The sequence below is a fragment of the Diabrotica undecimpunctata genome, chromosome 3 (genome assembly GCF_040954645.1).
Source record: "Diabrotica undecimpunctata isolate CICGRU chromosome 3, icDiaUnde3, whole genome shotgun sequence".
Taxonomy (NCBI): domain Eukaryota; kingdom Metazoa; phylum Arthropoda; class Insecta; order Coleoptera; family Chrysomelidae; genus Diabrotica; species Diabrotica undecimpunctata.
Window position 1 is genome coordinate 34,184,980 of NC_092805.1, and position 18,021 is coordinate 34,203,000.

At 33.4% G+C, this 18,021-nt stretch overlaps 1 protein-coding gene across 4 annotated transcripts in view; it reads right to left on the bottom strand.

Annotated features, from left to right (window-relative positions):
• The window catches only part of LOC140436664 (uncharacterized), a 604,390-nt gene that overhangs the window by 348,391 nt on the left and 237,978 nt on the right, over positions 1–18,021 (bottom strand). For all 4 annotated transcript variants that reach the window (XM_072525674.1, XM_072525672.1, XM_072525675.1 and 1 more), the window contains one exon: positions 15,048–15,068. The gene's annotated coding sequence lies outside the window, so the exon portion shown is untranslated. The remainder of the gene's footprint in view (positions 1–15,047; positions 15,069–18,021) is intronic.

Below are 18,021 nucleotides of genomic sequence, written 5' to 3' on the forward strand. Positions count from 1 at the left end.
AAAATAAAACAATAAGAGCATACTTCAAAATAGCAATCTCACAGTGTCCTATTAACTAACAGAGCAAAATCTCTTGATAGTATACGATCACACCGGTATTTGTAATTTCCATCTTAAATACTGGAGGTTTTATTATTTTATGATTGAACTTCTGTGTTATTTTAACACAGATAGGCAGATGTCACTTAAATCATAGATACCCAAAAATAAAATATGTAATGACCTTACAATTGAAAATAATGTATTTATTAATATTAACATGCCTGTGTTGGTTGTGGGGTGAACTGAGAGCAGTGATAAAGGAGTAAAAATCATGGTTCAACTGTCCCGGCTGATAGATGACTGTAAGGGACGCTTGTCTAGAGTTACAGATGAGGACCACAACGGCGATGAAAGCAGATGAGAAGAACATTCGAAACGGCGAATTCGTCGGAAGTGAATTCGCCGAAGACAGAAGAACTAAATTAGTCAACGGCATTAAGATGTCGAAATCCACGGGATGACTACCACATTAAAGATCCACAAGGACACCAACATGGCTGAAAATCCAAAAGAAACGGCCCTCAGTCCCAGGCATCCTGTAAGTGAGGAGAGGCTGCTAAGAATCCTTGGTCAGCCATTAATGTCCCAAAAGTGAAAAGGATCGGTACTTGGAACATTCGAAGCATTTAGTCAGTAGGAAAGGGAGCAAATAGTATACAAGAAACAACACGTCTGAATATAGATATTTTAAGATGCAGTGAAGTCCGATTGCCAACTTATGGAGTAACAGTTTTAAATGAACACTGTATTTATTATTCTGGTGATGACACAACGAGAAACAGAAATAGATTAGCGATATTAGTAAAAAAGGAAATATTTAAAGCAGTGATAGGATTTATTCCTCTATTTATTCAATCAGATCTTCGCACCGACATTCAAGTCTACTGAAGAAGAAATAGAAAATTTCTATCAGATTCTAGAAAACTCTCTAAACTGACTAAAACTATCAATATTTTATTTTTGGGTATCTATGATTCCAGTGACATCTGCCTATCTGTGTTAAAATTACACAGAACTTCAATCATAAAATATTAAAACCTCCAGTATATCATGGGGATAGCAGTGTTGTGGGGACGTATGGTCTTGGCACAAGAAACGAAAGAGGAGAAAGGCTGATCCACTCTGCCAAGACACAGATATGGTTTTAACGAATATATATTTTTTTAATTAAATGCAAGATTGCCTTATTTATGGAAAGCTCCCAGTGATTTCTATCACCTCAGCAAAAACATATCCAGGCGCAGATCTTTTCTCGGATCATAATCTAATATGTAGTTGCACATATCAACAAACCACTCAAAATAATTTATAGTAAAATGAAGCCTAAGTATATATAAGAATACTGAAGAAAATCCAGGAAAAAGTAAAAACACAGCTTAATAAGAATTTTTGCGAAAATAGCTGAAAACGTTATTAGCGACATAGAAGAACAGTGGAACGAAATGAAAATCTTAAATAATAAAAAAAAAAGAAATGAAACAAGAATTAATGGCAGATAAAATATTGCAGATGGTGGAATAGCTAACGAAATTAAAAGGAAGAAATGTCAATGAATACAATAAGTTGCATAATAATACACTCCGGACAATAAAAAGAGTAAAAGAAGCACTTCTGGCGGATAAATGTACGGAAATTTAAACACTACAACGCAAACATGACGACTTCGATATGCTCAAAAAAAAGGCGAGATTTTGACTACAATTGAAGATAAATTAAGAAGATGGAAAGAATATATGCAAGTATTATTCGAAGATACATCAAGAAGACCGACTAAAATATACCGCTCAGAAATAACAAACGAACAAGTAACTATGGCCATTAAGCGAATTAAAGATGGGAAATCACCAAGACCTGATAAAGTGCATGGTGAAATTTTAACTAAGCTATTCAACAACATATATGAGACTGGCCACTTGCCAAAAGACTGACTACTAGCAATATTCATTCCACTTCCCAAACATGCCACCGCTAGGAAATGTGGAGAAGACTGATTAACTAGTTTGATAATTCATGCACTTAAACTACTTCTTACTATTATTCGCTTGCGCATATACACCAAATTAGAAGAACATCGAAGTGAAATTCTATTTGGATTCAGAGCAGGACTCATAACGAGGGAAGAACTTTCTAGTTTAAGAGCCAGGGACATCAACTGTGATGTGTATGCATGTTTTATAATATATCTTTAACAAAAAGCAACAGTGCGATTCGAAAATAAACTGTCCGAGATCTTCACAGTCGGAAAAGGAGTTTGACAGGGTGCATGCTATTACCAGCATGGAATATTTAACATATACTCTGAAAATATCTTTAGAGAAGCCCTGGACGAATCAGAATATGGTATTCCAGTAAATGGCCGACTCATATATAATATCAGATATGAAGACGGTACCGTGTTTTTGGCAGATAGTGCGCGAGGGCTCCAAAAGATGATGGATAATGTTGTAGAAACATGTTAAATGTTTTTACAATTATATTTTATACAACAAAGTTACAATAGACGATACAACGTTAGAAAGAGAAGAAAATATACAATCTGGGCTGTCATATTAAAAATATTTGGGTTCATAACTACGAAATAAAAACCCGTATTGAAAAAGCCGGAAGCTCTTTTAACTTTCTTAGGAAGATTCTCTGCAACCCACCTACAAAGTCTGGAGTCTTACAAAAGATACCATCAAACGGTTAGAGGAATTTTGAAATGTGGTGCTACCAACGTATGTTAAGAATTAAAGAATTCTCTTTCATCAAGGCAATACAAACTTCCTATTCACTCCATTGCCAAATACTTTGTGACAGACAATATTTTTACTGTAAAATAAAGAGGGGATATCAAGAAATACTTTACGTACCAAATTCGGATATTGTTCAAATCAAAAATTAAAAGTATAGCCAAGGTTCAAAGACCCTGACAAACTATGAAATCATATTCTGTTCTTGGCAATACTTTTTTGATTTTATAGTGGGTATAGAACCTATTTTATTTGTTACATCTGAACTACTGAAAAAGTTCAAATTTTAAATTAAAAATATCAGGTTTTCGTTATTAACATACTGCAATGGATTTAGTACAAAAAATGAAAGAGTAGAGATAAGCCCTTGAAAAAAAATTCAAAATTTGTTAAGACATAAACAGAGCACCTGGAATGTTCAATTAAAGATGTTACTACTACAAATAAGACAAGAACTTTGGATGATGAAATAATTGTGAAAATTAATACTTTTAAGTACCTATAATTGGTGTTATAGATAAAGGATGTGCGGGATGGAGCAAATGAAAAAAGTAGGATGGTGGATTGTATGACAAAAAGATTTTCATGAAACTGAAAGAAAAATTCTGTAAAGCTGCTATAAGATCAGCTATAATGAGATTGCTTAGATGGAAAAATCAGTGAATGACAAAAGATAAAATTAAAAATGAATATCTTTATAGGGGAAGTCTACTGGTAGCTTCAATCGGCGCCAAAATGAGAAAGCTTAAGTTAAAATGGTTACAAAGCGGGCATTAGATTTCCGGAGTAAGGTGTTTTTATGTCTGAAGATCAAAGAGGTTACGTCTTGTGGAGAAGATACCCCATTGATCCCCAAGCTACCTCCCACCTTACCAATTTCAGACATAACATGGGGGAGTCTTTACTTGTTTTTTTTTATCATAAACGCCTTGGAAAATTAGACATACATTGTAGTTATAATGATATTTTTAAACGTCAAATTAAATTCTTCCTATAAATTTATAAATTCTGAAATTACCGAATCTATTTTAAGATTTACTATCATATTTTCAAACTATGTACTAATAACATTTCATACGAGAATTTTACCCGAAGAGCTCATATTTCCTAAAAATCTCTTGTTAATAGAGATGAAAACTTAATAAATCGGAGGTTTACATCACATATTTTGTTCCTAAAACGATACTGAACGTTTTCATTAGTTTTAGACTACAAAATTTCTGCTGAAAGATAATGTAATTTATATTGAACTAAAATATTATTTATTAGAACATTGAAATGTTACATTATTTGGGGCTTAGCGTGCATTTCTTAGAGGACGCAAGTTTATTTTTTTGATGTGTTGGTAGGGGGAGGGGTAAGTATAAGCTTAAGTTCAAGTGTGTGGAGTCGCCTTGTCCCCCGGTCGCCATCTTGGAAAAAGGGGCTGCAAACGGTTTTCGTGCTGTACCTTATACAGTCTTATCAGACATTATTTGTATCAATTAAATTGTCTACAACTTTATTCCTATTACTTATTATCGTAAACTGAAAAATAAAACACTTACTAACAAAAATAATAAAAATTTTTTAATAAATTTTCTTTTGGTTCTTGGAACTTTTTTTTAGTAATTTTACAGCAAAATAACAGAGCAATATTATAGAGGGTTTTAAAGAATTATTTTTATTCCAAATTTGTTTAACTTCATTAACTTTTCAAAAATATTTATAGCAAATTAAATAGTCTACAAGCTTATTCCCATTACCTTTTATCGTAAAACGGAAAATAAAAAAGTTCTTAACAAATATAACTAAAAATCTTCAACAAATTTTTTTTGTGTCTAACTTTTGTTCTAGTCATTCTATAATAAAATGACAGCATACACTATTGTAGAGGGTTTTTTTAAAGAAAAATTTTTACTACAAATTTGTATAATTTCATTAATTATTCGGGGTATTAAATCGCTCCGAAGTTGAGCGGGATCTTGATTACTGGTAAGAATAGGATAAAAACGAACCATTATAGTTAATGTTTTATTATATATACTTTTATTAATGTCGTTTTAAATCAATTTATTATTTTCTTAACATTCCTATGTTATTTATTGACCCTTTCCGCCACCACAAAACTTACCTCAACTCGTGCATTTGCATCACACGAAAAAGCACCAATCGAGAGAGATAAAGTTTAATAAGAGCACCGTACCAACATTATCCCAAGATAAATTTTTTGATAATAAAAAAAAACAAAACAAACGTAATAAACCTTCTCAAAACTGCTCAGAAGTGGGTTTTAGTGACCAGGCTAAATATGATGCAGATACAGTCATCATCCGTTTTGCTTGCTACATTCTAATCCTAATTCTAAGTGTGACTGTCGTAGTAGAGAGTATTGACATTATTGTCTTGCTCACGGCATTAGGAAGGAAGCAGTCCAGTGATGTGTGTTCAAAATTTCCAATTTTTTTAGTCGCTTATTATACTGTCCTTAAAGTTTTATGTATGGCGACGTCATTGCAGAAAATTAGCTGGCAGCTTACAAACTTAAATTTATCAAAATGTTCCAGAAATATCCTAAGTTAGCTAGCGGAACAGCATTATTTTTTAGTGAGAAAATCGATCCATCTTGGCTCACTGTCGTTGGCGAACGTTTTTTTTGTCTTTATATAATGGAAATAAGGATGATTTTTGACAGCATGAGATACAAGCGATACACAGTGATCAAAACTACATTTAGGGCCGATTGTTCAAACGCTAATCAAAACTTGATTGTAATCAAATATTTAATTACAATCACATACGCCACAGCAGCTGTCAAAATTATTAAAAATTGTTTATTATTATTATTGATTTATAAATTAAAACATGAAATTAACATCAGAAAGAGTTTAATTATGGTTTATTTTAAATTATAACGCAAAATAATAAAATTTAATAAAATAAATCAGTCAACATAACCCCAAAATGTGACGTATTTGATTTTAATTAAATATTTGATTACAATCAAGTTTTGATTAGCGTTCGAACAATTGGCCCTTAACTTATCATCTCTTTTCACACAAGATACAGCTCGTTTACACTTACACAGTCTTAGAGTTTATTACAGGAAACACTGCGATTCTGAAGATTGGGGCTGCTAAAAGTATGGAAAAATTTGGATACCAATCAAAACTTCAGCACTCCTCGAGTTTCTGAAATTAATTTCCTGCAGATACGACGGAAACTGTGGAAGTATGTATGGTTGCCAAAAAGCAGGACTCAAATGCTCTGCCGTGTGCTTTAATTGTTCTAGTAAAACCTGCAGTAACATTATGAAAATATTACAATTAATAAAAAAATTCGAAAATAAATTACCCAAAATATCGTCAATTCCAACTCCCGTTCTTCCGCAGATATTCACCTTCGATAATGAATTAGATCCTAAGCCGCAGTCTGGACCATCAAAAAAATTAAAACAACAATAGCTGGAAAACAACTTTTTAAATATATAATTATTATGCTTAATATTTCTCGATTGGAAATTGTCCGTAAATTAGGCCAGATAGGAATATCACTTAAAAACACGCGTCTCCAGGTTTGGAAAATGGTCGATAATAAACTAATAATAATATAGCAATTTTAAAAAATAATAAATTATATGAATAAACGCAAAGAGCAATGGGACGAATCATGCTTGGAATATCACTGAGAGACAAGATTAGAAACACCGTGATAAGACGTAGAACGAAGATTAGGGATATTGTGGAAGACATTACAAAAATGAAATGGCGCTGGGCAGGTCACGTAGCCCGATATAATGACAACAGGTGGACACGGAGAATTCTAGAATGGAGACGAAGGACGACAACAAGAAGCATGGGAAGACCTCAAAAAAGATGGGTAGATGACATAAGAGCAGTGGATTAGATTGGCGCAAGAAAGAGAAAGATGGAAGCAATTGGGAGAGACCTATATTCAGGAGTGGATGGAAAATGGTTGACAAAGAAGATATGAATAAACAAATATATATTTAATAGACAAATAAGCGTAATGGTTCGTTTTTATTGTATTCTTCGAAGTATTCAATAACTCGGTTAACATCAGAGTGCTGTAAAACACACGTAGAGAAATTAATTAAATTAAAGAAATTTGTACCAATTATTATTCCTTGAAGATCCCTCTTTGATATTGCTTTAATGTCTTTCATAGTAAAATTTGTTGAAACATTTTTAGTTTTTTTCTTCTTTTTCATTTTTTATTTATAACAAAGTATACAGTTTAATTTGCTACAAATAATGTCTTAAAAATTTTTCTGTAGGATTGCTAGTTTACGAGACAAAGCGCGAAAATAATTTCCTTCCTTTTTCGAAGATGGCGGCCAGGGGACAAGCGAGACGACCAAACAAACTTAAGCTCATTCTTATCCCTCAAGACATAAAAAAATGCATCCGCTCAAAAATGCAACCCTTTTTAACTTTTCAATGGACTAATTACACAGCCAAAGGTTCGTGATAGATCTAGAGCAAGCGTAAACTACTTTAAATATTTTAGAGACCTTATTATTATTAAGGGCGCGTTCACACCACCGCTTTAATCTTTACCGATATTAATCAGGGAGAAATATTCGTCTTCTTCTTACTCCTTTTACCGCTAAGGGTGTCAGATTTTTTGTTGTGTTTTTGTTGTTTTGTTAACTATTTTCTTATTTCTATTAGAACAACGCCATATCTTAATATTACTTATTTTCCACACTTAAATACATGTCCCATTTTTAATTTCTTTATAAATTTAAAATAAGACCAGCATTATGGTACGAAATATATAAAACTTGATATTGAATACAGTCTTCATTTAATTATTTCCAATCAGGAAAACATATTTTTTATTATTCCAACAAATATTACTAGCAGTATGTCAAAAACATCCATTCGATTTGCTTCTATTTAATTAACAAATATAACATGAGAGAAATAAATACGCCATAAATTAAAAATTCAATCGAGTTAAAAAAAACACGCACTAAAAGTGTCATATAAAAATTATAAATGATCTGCATTTTCAATAATTCATTTTCTGGTTAAAACGAAAAACATGTTTTTTAGTTATATCCTTTAAACTACATACACACAATTTTATTCGTAACTTATAGCAAATTTATTTAGTGATTGTTTGCCCTGCTTTTTTTATATCGATTAATGAATTATGATTTATCTGTATTAAATACAAATATACAGTAGGGCCCCGCTAATCCGGACTCCTTCTTGTTCGGTGATCGCTGTAATCCGGCCGGGTAATGGGGTTCGCGCGCATGTGTAGGTGTGGGAGCTACCTTGACAAAATCTTAAAGTTCGTAAGCAGAACGTGGTCCCGTTGTACGAAATACACTGAAGAAACGTGGTTGACGTGGTTTACGCAACAAAGGCGATTACATGTTCCTGAAAGTAGTGATAAGATTTGTGAGAAAGCTCTTGCTTTTCATCGCCAGAGTGCAAACTACAATATGAATATACTACGTGAAAAACGTGGATGCTTTAGCCGTGTTAGCTTTTTGCACTGTGGCGTCTACGTACTTTTTGAATATAAGTCCTTTATCCATGATGACTCCCAGGTATTTTGCCTCGCTTTTTCAGTCGATGGGATTGTTCTATACAGTAAATTGTTCCTCTGGTTGCTAAAATTTTTTTTTGAATAACACCCATTGCATTTTGTTGGAATTTATGGCGATTTTCCAACTGATATTCCATTCCTCGATTTCGTCCAACGTTGTTTGCAGGTTGTTAACTGCCATGTCTACATTTCGGTGCCTGGCCGCTATTGCAGTGTCGTCGGCATAAAGGCTTAAGAGTATTCCTGGTATTCTGGGAACGTCTGCGGTAAATATTGAGTACAGCAGGGTTGACAGGACCACTCCCTGTGGCACTCCAACCTCCGGGATTCCGAGCTCGGACAGGACTTGTCCTATTCGAACTCTGAAGCTCCGGTTGTTCAACTAGGAAGAGATTAGTCTCGTCATTGCTCCGCTGTAGCCATATCCTCTCATTTGTATATCAGCACTTTATGCCAGACTCTGTAAAAGGCTTTGCTTACATCCAGGAAGGCTGTTCCAGTGTACTGATTGTCATTAAATCCAGCTGCTATGTGCTCTGTTAGTCTGAGTACTTGTAGTTCGCTGTAGTGGTCTGCTTTGAAGCCAAACTGTGCTTCTAAGATTATTTCAAGCCTATCCGTTTCGGATTGGAGTCTGCTTAGGATGATTCTTTCCACAATTTTATTAATTACTGGAAGTAAGCTTATTGACCTGTAGTTTTTCGGGGACTGTCTTTGCCTGGTTTTGGAATTATGATGACGTGGCATCTTTCCATCTATTTGGAGATTTCCTGATTTCAGGAAATTGATCGGGAAAATTGATATTCAAAAATCAATTATCGCTATTTTATTTTACGACTTTGCTTCAAAATGAATCGCTTCTTAGTTATAGGCGTGGAAAGTAAAAAAAAACTGTTTTCAACAAAAAAATTTATTTTTTTTAAATAATATATGTATATATATATATATACATATATTTTTTTTAAATAATATATGTATATATATATATATATACATATATATATATATATATATATATATATATATATATATATATATATATATATATATATATATATATACATCAAAGCTAGCGTGCCAGCTTTGATCTCCCTTAGGGAGTGTATTAGGTCCGGTCCGGTACCTATTATATACGCGTGACATTACAGAGTTAGAACAAAACACTATTGCCACCTTCGCGGATGATATGCCATACTAGCGATAGGAGAAAGTCGCAAGTTGCAACTTTCAGTAAATACAATGCATACCTGGACCAGAAAATGGCGAATAAAATTAAATGAGACTAAATCTGCCCATATTAACTTTACAAATAAAAAAATAGAAAATTTCCCAGTTAGAATAAATGATAACCAAGTTCCTTATGCAATATTTGCAAAATACTTGGGCATCACCCTAGACGCCAGGCTGCGCCAAAAAATCTTCAAAAAAGAAATTGTATTGGCCGATCGGAAAAAATTCAACATTATCCATTCATAATAAATTATCCATTTACAAGCAAATACTGAAGCCAGTATGAGTATATGGGTGCCAACTCTGGGGCTGTAGTAATCTACATATTATCCAGAGATTTCAAAACAAAGTACTAAGGAACATTGTTAATGCTCCTTGGTATATCTGTAACAGTAACCTTCACCAGGACCTGGGTATCGAAACTGTGACAGAAGTAATCAAGAGAACAGCAACAAGTCACGAGCAGAGGCTGCATAGTCATTTTTCTCCCATTTCGTATATTTTCAGCAAGGTGATTGTACGTTAATGGGTAAGATTTTTACAATTTATTTTTTTGTGAATTGCAATCCTTTATGGGTCTGGCACATGCCCAGTATTTTTAATAATTGTTTTTTTTGAGAATTTATTTAGGAGTCTATTTTAAGATAACATTTGTAGTAATTTATTTTAACATTAAAAGTGGTCTTGAATTTTCATCCAAATAAAAGTTTTCGCATTCAAAAGGTATTATATGGACACAATCTTTTGTTGGTTCTTGTTCATTGTTGGTCTTAGTTTTAGACAAAATATTGTTTATATTGATTTATAAATATTGATTTTAATGTATTGCTTGTCTTAACTATTACTGCAAAATTGTATTTGTTTCCTCTATTTAAGGTATTTCTTTTCCTAGCTGGAATTGGAAACGCTAAATATATTTAATTTTCATTTCTTAAAATTGTAATTCATTTTCAGTACATATTAAATACAAAAGAAAAATATCATAAGACCATATTTCCCGCAAACTATTAGTTATCAGGCTGCCACTATATATACCTAACTATATAACTTACCTTACAAATTGCGCCAAATTCATAAAATGTGTTAATTTTAGAACTTATTTTACCGATCTTGTTATCATCTTCATCTTTGAAATATTTTTTGTATCTATTTCCCGAAAAATTGAAAAGTTGTTACCCGGTTCACTGTAATCTTTTGACCCCTGACGAGATGAATGAATGAATTGTCGCTACGTTTGTTCTTTTTCTTCCGGACCGTATTCGTTAATGAATAGGCACTAGCTTCCATGTTGTTTATTGTAGTCCTAAACAAATACTACGTCGTCGAGTGCACGTATTTTAGTGAGGATATTCTCCCTGCCGTTGACTTTCTTCCTATTCCTTCAAACTGCACAATGAACCTGTCCAGGGTCCTTCACTGTTTGCCAAGCGGACTAACTCTGATTATAAGATAAATAAAACACAGTAAACGGCAGTTTTCTAAATTTTACAATATATTAAGTTAAATTTTAAATGGCAAATGGCAAATTTTCATTGCTAATCATGTTTTATATCACAATAATAGTTATCATGTATATAACTGAACTAACTCTTTACAGTTGTATATTTGTATATATATATATATATATAAATATATATATATATATATATATATATATATATATATATAGAGCTAAAGCTAAAGCTAGATTATTATAGTTAATATAAGAATTAATATTAAACTGAACAGGCTTCCGGGTTGAACAACCGCGTCGATTATCACTGCGCCGAACTTTCGAAATCCTCTCTGATGTCTTTTTTAGTGCTTCCAAGGTCTCAGACACAGACATCAATCGTCAACTCAAATAAAGAAAATATTGTCCACTCTACCCTCCAATCAAAATCCTGCCGTCAGAAATGTTCGCGCCAATCCCTGCGCCAATCCCCACGCCAATCCTCATGCGAACCTCCACCCAAACCACGTCACCATCGACGGTATAAGTGAATCGTCCGTTGTTCCCAGTAGCAGTATTGCATTGATTCTCTATCAGTTCCTGTATTGGGAAAAATCATATCCTAACCTCATTCCTACCCAATAACAATCATATCCCATTTTTCAAACCAACTCACCAACCCGCCTGGCAATTGTGGTGTGTTAATGCCAAAATCCCCTCAGTATGACCAGACATTCAAGAAAAGTGCTTCCAGTCTCCGGCAGCTCGCTTCTTCTCAAACAAGTTAGCAGTAGGATTAAAGGACGTCGGACAGAGGGTGCGAAAAATCCCTGAGTTGTAGAAGGCCATTAACAACATCAGTGCAGAATGCATTTTTGCAAAAGTTATGTATATAAATCTAAAACTGAATAAGAGATGCAGTCTTAAAAAAAAATCAGGAAGCGGCCCGTTACAATCTGATAATGGGAGATTTTAACGGTAAATTCGGAAGGAAAAAGGACGAACAAGAAGTGGTAATGGGAGATTTGAGAACCAGAGTAAAAAACGAAAGAGATGAAATGGTGACTAACTTTCTGTTTAAACACAAACTGTATGGAGTGAACACTTTTTTTAAGAAGAAACAAAATAGGAAATATACGTGGGTTAGTCCAGAGGGAAGAACTAAAAGTGAATATGATTATATAATAACAGACAAAAAACAAATAGTTCAAGAAGTAACTGTACTTAATAAACTATCAGTATAAAGCGATCACAAACCAGTAAGAGCCAGAGTAAGAATAAACCTACAAAGGGAAATAGCAAAGAAGATGAAATGAAATTTTCGGAGCAGTAGGTTTAAAAATGAACTAAAATAAGTAAATTGGACTAAAAATGAACTAAATGAGTAAAATAAAAATAATGAGCCAGGATCAGACAAATAAAATAATACAAAATCATATCATAGAATATGTTTAGCATTATCTATACTTGGGCCATGTCATCAAACTGAGAAAACCAAATCATGATGATAAAATAAAAAGGCTGGTATAACACTTTGCGCCTACGGATTGGAGACCGTAGCGCTTCCCAGGAAATCAGTTAAAGATCTAGAATCTAGATATCGTGGAAGAAATAAAAAAAAAATAAAATATCGCTTGGTCGGTCACATAACCAGATGTGATGATAACAGGTGGACATGAAAAATCCTAAAATGAATACCAAGGAAGACGACAAAAAGCAGAAAGGACCTCAAAAGAGGTTGGTAAAAGCAGCGCCATGCAAACAGTGGTTTAGATTGTGAGGAAACAATTGTGAGATATCTACATTCAGACTAGATGGAAAATGGTTAACAAAGAGCAAAGGGAATTGTAAGATCTCAAAACTTATTGTTTATTTAACAGCACTCGTCATTATATACCTATATTTAGTATACATACTATGATTCCTGTCTTTTTTGTTTTTTTTTAATATATATTTTATCTTTCTTTATACTTTCCTTGCTTAAAATGTAATATAATTATTTATATTAATTTTGCGACCTATCCTCCACATTTCAAACATTCTTCAAACTGATTTTTTTTTTGTTATTTTACTATATACAATATTTCCAGTAATATATTATCAGAGTTCCACGTATAATACTGAACAAACAAAATATATAAACCAAACAATCCTCCGGCGAATTGAGAAGATACCCGCCCTAGACGCCTACAAAAAAATTCAAATGAACTTCTTAGTTTCCCCGAAAAGTGTCAGATGACGATCGTTTATCATCTCTTAAAAGAAAAAATGGGTACAGGTGTTTGAAATGGGATAGACCACGTATAATTAAAATGACACTCGATCTGGAACGTTTACTTTATAGATAAAGAGCAAGATATTTTAGAGAAAAAATTATGTCAAAGCTGAGATATAACAATACCCGCGCTTAAATTTTCTATTTGTCTGTCAAGTTTATCTAAAAAGAATGCTATAAATAGAAAATATAAAATTTATTAGTAAAAACTACAAAAGAAAAAAAACTAATACAAAAGCTGTTACCAGCAAAACCAAAACACGAATAAATGGTAAAAAATATACCCATTCTAGAAAATCAGACTTAGTCAAAATGGAGAAGCCGAGTTGTGAAGTTTCAGCATCGTCTTTGACAATATCAGCTACAACAACAAAAGAAATATATGAAAAACTAATGTATGATTATAAATTATTGGCCGTGAAAGCTTAGGGAGATCCACCACATTACTTGATAAAATTAGTTTAGTTCAAGAAAAATTAGTTTAAAGCATATATGTATCTGAAGCATCGAGAGAAAAATAATATCACAATACTTGTCTCACACTAAATATTATAAGCGTTTTTTTAACGGTGGTACAATATAGACTATAATATATTATAATGATTAATATAAAATATAAACTGTAAAGGTTTTACATAGTTGATTAATTTAGAATTTTTCTTGAAGTATCACTTATATTTGATTATAAAAATTTCATTTTCTTTAAAAACCTAATGATTTTGTCATAATCCTAAAGCGCACTTTATATCACTTGGTAGTCCAGTAGCTTGTCTTTCCATTTGATATAAAGGATAGTCCATAACAATGTGGCCTACAGTTATATTGGTGTCACAGGCGTAGCATATTCTAGGAGGTTCCTTCCTTAGTAGGTGTTCGTGCGTCAGTCTGGTATGTCCTATTCAAATACGAAGTAGTACAACCTGGTTTCTTCGCTTTACTAAATTTGGTGTTTTCGCTGATAGATCTGGGTTTGCTTGCCGCAATTTATTATTTGGTAAGAGTAACCATAAGTTTTTTGTGTACTCATTGATGCATTTTTTCATATCTGAGTGAGGAATTTGGCTAGTTTTATCATCGGATCTCTCCATTTTACAATCTTCTTTGGGCCATTTGATCAGCTATCTCATTTCCTGGTATCCCCACATGAGATGATATCCACACAATATGTAGTTATTTATGATTATTTGGTAGAGTCACAAGGTCTTTTTTAATCTGTTCTAAAATCGGATGATTCGGATATATTTTCTGAATTCCCTGGATTGGACTTAAGGAATTTGTGAATATTACTGTCATGTCTTCAGGTCGATTAAGATTTTGTTGTACTGCCTTGGATATCGCAAAAAGTTCAGCAGAATATATTGAGTAGTCCTTAGGTAGTGGTTATAACCGTTTGCTTCTTAGGTATGTAATAGTTCACTGTCCAATGTATTTCTTGGTTTTCAGAGACGTTTTTTGGTCTTTTTCAGAAGTAAAACTGAATCTGTTTTTCTGTATTTGCGGCAGTTTTGACTATAGTAAGCCGCGGAGCAACAAGCAGATGGGCTACACAAAACCAAAGGATCGATTTTTTTAAATTTCTATTTCAATTCAATAGTTATATCCATTAGCAAATTTATTAAGGTGTAATTACCATTATTAAAATTAGGTATGACTACACAATCCGGATTAATGAAGCTTTGTTAGTTATTTTACCAAGGTTTAATGCTATTTTAAATCCAAAAATGGACAAAGGAAGAAAAATGACAGGGTGAATATTCAATATTATACATACCTTTCGCTGAATCTAGAAGATCTAAAAAAAAAGAAAAAGAAATTAACAAAAATTAGTACTATAAAAGATCAAATAAATTATACAGTTGATATAGATGAAAAATTCAATTGTATAAATATAACGATAAAACCTGTGAAAAAGAAATATCTAACCAAAGTACACAAGAAAAAATGGACCTAAGAGCGAGAAGTAAAAAAAAGTGGTACAGTAGGCGGTACTGAAGACTAGTGCGAAGCTTCATACTATGTTTTCTGTGTATTTTTAAATTTAAAGATGTTTAAAATTGAATTTATTATTTATTAATTGTTTTTATATATTTTAATAAAATTGAAAAAGTTTACTTGTTGTATAACGGTCACCCGTCGTCACGTAAATGGACTCTTCCAATTATTTACTGTGACAACTATTTCCTAAAAGGGTTATATTTAATATGTGCTGATTTAGAAATCTCTTCCAAAGTATAAATATAAAAGTTCAAGTTAAAATGTTTCACTAATAACTCTTTTTGTCACACTTTAATACAATTTTTGAACTGATAATTGTAAAAATCAAACATTATATCTATATGAAACTATTTTAAAATGAGAAGTGTATAGAATAAAAGGTAAAGCACGATTGCATAATGATAACCTAAACTAAACCCTAACTGATGTTTACTTTAGACTAAAGTACACTTTAGTGCTACTCCCAGTTTCATAACACTTACAGCTTTTTTCATTATTAAAAGTAAACTTAGGTTTAAATTAGTAGGTTAATAATTGTGTTTCTATCACTTTTGCTTTATTTTTGTTGAAATAACCTTATTTTTCTTGTTGTGTGTAAAATTGTTAATTATGTCTGTATCAAAAAGAAGTAGTTCTTTAAATTTCATAAAAAGACAAACTTTTATTTATTGAGGAAGTATCTAAATATAACTCAATTAAGTATAGAAACCAAGCAAAAATATTAACGAAAACTCCGGATCTTTCCGGTCTTATACATATAGAATAAAGAAGACCGAGGACGATCTGTGTCCCGAGTGTGGAGTGGTGGATGACGCGCATCGTGTGGTATTCGTATGCCCTGCATACAATGTGGGGCGAACCTTACTGCAGCTGGGCCTGGGGTCACCTCTAGGTGAGCCACATGAACTAATGGATAAAGCAATTGAAAACAAAAGAATCTTTGACTTGATCATTGGTTTTGTGACAGAAACCATAAAACACAAGGAAGAGAAAGAGAGGAGACGGCAACAAAGGTGAACTGTTTATTTTAACGTGTCGTATCTGTCGGCGCCAGTGGGGTGAGCCACTATTTAGCTTCCACTACTGATGCCGAAATCTTAAATGAATTTACACAATTTACATACGTGTTGTTTCGTTTTGTTTTGTATTTCCTTGTATCTAGTGTACGCTGTGTGTCTACTTTTGGAGCAGCCTATTACTAAGTAATGGGCTAGTGTAGATGGAGAAATGAATGTACCACCCCCCGGGGTGGAATATGAATGTCTGGAGTTGCTTGTACCTGTTCTCTGACCTTTCTCGTTAAGTTCAAGATGGTTGAAATAGCGGCGCGGTCGCTCCTTCCTGACTATCGCTCTGCACAAGGATGGTTACCTTACAGACCAAGTCCGGTGCAGACGTGAGTAGGGTGGCGCGACTGGGTTGCTATGGCAATCACGGAGCGCAGACGGAAAGCGACAGATGGGACTGATGTGTATGAGCAAATCTGACGGGTCAGATGGTAATGCTCGCTAAGAGCGGTCCCAGGCCCGTCGGTTGGAGAAAGAGGGGGTGAGTTTAGTTGGTAGGCGGTCAACTACGGTAAGGCGTAGTCGTCCGAATCCAACACACCTCGGACACCTTCCCAGAGGTCTTTTGAAGATTCTCACCTCCCAAAAAAAGAAACCAAGCAAAAATATTAACGAAAACTGGAAGTTTTAAAAAACGAATGGTCGATAAGAGGACAAAGAAGAGGGAGAAAGGCCAATCATAAAAGATATTAAGGAACAATAATTAAAAATCAAAATATTAAAAATTTAATTATAATTAAAACAAAAATATGCTCAAGAAAATTTTTTATAATAAATTTACTGTACAAAAAGTGTTGTCTTTTAATGTCATTTACATTAAAGAAGTAAATTTAAACTATACACAAATTTTAAGAACACAGTACAGAAATTGCTGAACTATGTAATATTTTTATGATTAATAATATACTGGGTGACAATCGGGATGATTTTAGAACGCATAGTACGAAGCTTGGGCGGATGAGAGTGAGACAGCGCAGCGTTACTCCTCTGTAGTAGTGTGCCATGTGCCATTTCAGATTTCAGTAAACATGGAGCAGTGGACGGTAGAACATCGCATGTTTGCATACGATACGTTTATCCGAAATCAAGAATAAGTTATCACTACGAAGCGGCTTTTTCGCACTCACAATGTTAAGATGGATAAAGAGTTTTAAAACAACAGGCAGTGTCATAAAAAAAAGCAACAAGGTCCGAATAGAACAGTAAGAACTCCTGTAAACATACAGCGAGTGATGCCGTCGTCAGAAGCCCTACACGGTCCGTCCGAACACATGCAATTGAGCTCAAAATTAATCGGGAATCGTTTACTGGGCTTCTGAAAACCCACGAAATCTCCGTGAGCGTCCTTTACATTCTCAAACAGTCACAGTGTGGTGTGCCATTGGTCCGACTGGCATTATTGTACCATATTTTTTCGAAGAGGCTGGCCATACCTTCACCGTTAATTCTATTCGCTACGTTGACATGATCCAAAATTTTTTGGTTCCAGAACTACGCTTAAAAGGGATAACGGACGTGATAACCAACGTGATGGTCACCATCTTGATGACATTATTTTCCATACTTAATTAGATTGTAAATGGCATAATATAAGCTCTATTTTGATGTTAATAAAATAGTATTTTCTTGCAAATTTCTTGTGTTCATTTAGTTCAAAATTGTCCAAAATTGTCAATTGTCACC